At 48.2% G+C, this 1,966-nt stretch overlaps 1 pseudogene; it reads left to right on the top strand.

The window, feature by feature from the left end:
• Positions 1-432: 432 nt before the first annotated feature.
• On the top strand, positions 433-1,404 carry LOC101322944 (EKC/KEOPS complex subunit TPRKB pseudogene; annotated as a pseudogene).
• The last annotated feature ends 562 nt before the right edge of the window (positions 1,405-1,966 follow it).

Below are 1,966 nucleotides of genomic sequence, written 5' to 3'. Positions count from 1 at the left end.
CAGGCCCAGCACCGAGCTGGACAAATTAGGCATCCCAGGTCTCAGCTATCAAACTTGTAGGTCCTGCTAATAATCTGAGACAAAAGAGAAGCACTCTTACGGCATCTTTGGAAAGTAATTTTTTTTTTTTTTTTTTTGCAGTATGTGGGCCTCTCACTGTTGTGGCCTCTCCTGCTTCGGAGCACAGGCTCCGGACGCGCAGGCCCAGCGGCCATGGCTCACGGGCCCAGCCGCTCCGTGGCATGTGGGATCCTCCCGGACCGGGGCACGAACCCGTTCCCCTGCATCGCGGCAGGCAGACTCTCAACCATTGCGCCACCAGGGAAGCCCTGGAAAGTAATTTTAATGCCAAGTTTTGTGATTAGACTACATGGCACCCTTTCCCGTGGAAAAGCTCTACTCAGCACCCTGGTAAGGAGGACAGGACAGGAGGGGACAGGTGTGACGAACAGAGCACAACACACAGGATGCAGTAGCTGCTCAATAAAAAAAAGGGCCCCTGGCAGTCCCGGCACCCATTTTCTAGACAACGGATGTGATTCTCGGCGTCCTTGTTTATCGAGCACCTCACGAGGCCCGGCCCTGGGATGCAGCCCGGCAATGATCGGCTTAGTCTCTCCCTGATGTATCAGCTGACGATACATCATCCTGATAAGGCCGCGACTCACCAAAGTTGTGACACAGGAGCTCGTAGAATAGGGAGCTAGTCCTGGGTTCTGGGCACGCTGAATCCTGCTTATCGATGAAATGCAGTTAACACAACAGCTGGACCTATTTCCCGAATACAGGGTGACGCTTCTGTTATTTAAAGATGTGAAAAATGCTGGAGACTTGAGAAAAAAGGCCATGGCAGGTGCCATTGACGGCTCATTAATAAATCCTACAGTGATTGTCGATGCATTTCAGACACTTGTGGCAGCAAACAAAGCAGTTCACCTCTACAGACTGGGAAGAATGAAGACAAGAACTCTATCTACTGAACTTATTTTCAGCCTTTCCCCAAATAACAGTATTTCAGAGGCCGTGAAAAACTGTGGTATCTCGGCAAATGACACTTCATCTCTGATTGCTTACAGTGAAGAGGGAGAAAAACAAATAACTCAAGAAGACCTAACATCTCAGGTAGAAGGTCATCAAGTTTCTCTCAAAAATCTCCCTGAAACAACAAATATTACGGAAGTCAAAAAGATATATGAACTCTCTTCACAAGAAGAAAGTATTGGGACATTATTGGGTGGTACCATTTGCTGAATGTCAACAAAAGATGCTTTGTGAAATGACAGAAATATTAACATTTTTCAGCAATTATAAAAAAAAAGACCCCCTGCTGCTGCCCTGCCCACCAGTCTCTCTCCTCCCGTGGCGTCCCCCGCAGCGAGGCTGGACTCCAGGGGTGACAGTCCCCCCCACCCAGTCTATCTTCAACACTGACCTGACCTCATCCTGGTCCAGCTCCTATGCAGCAACGAGCGAGCCAAGCATCCGGGCTGTGCTTTGTAAGTCTCCATGCTGAGGCTGCTACCCACATGTGTATTTTTCTCCTAACTACACATGTGAGAATCTAGTTCTGCCTAAGGGGCTTAGTTATTAATTCACTCAGAAAAACAAAAACAAAAAACTACATTGTCAGCAGAGCACTCTTACATGAAGAGGCTGAATTCCCCAAGCTCTGCCCAAACCAGTAGCATCTCACACACAGCCAGAAAGTCTGCCTCAGATTAAATGTCACTGATCATCGCGGCAGGGATTCTAATCCTTCTCATTTCTTTTTTTAAATCCTTTTTTTTGGGGCCACGCAGCATGTGGGATCTTAATTCCCCAACCAGGGATCGAACCCGTGCCCCCTGGATTGGAAGCGTGGAGTCTTACCCACTGGACCGCCAGGGAAGTCCTGTAAATTCTATTTTAACGGCACACACATCTCTCTAGGTCAGACTCTTACAGATGCTGTGACAATGGCAATATG

Source organism: Tursiops truncatus, chromosome 17, assembly GCF_011762595.2.
Source record: "Tursiops truncatus isolate mTurTru1 chromosome 17, mTurTru1.mat.Y, whole genome shotgun sequence".
Classification (NCBI taxonomy): domain Eukaryota; kingdom Metazoa; phylum Chordata; class Mammalia; order Artiodactyla; family Delphinidae; genus Tursiops; species Tursiops truncatus.
The sequence above is the reverse complement of the archived record's forward strand: the minus strand, read 5'-3'. Positions and strand labels throughout refer to the sequence as shown.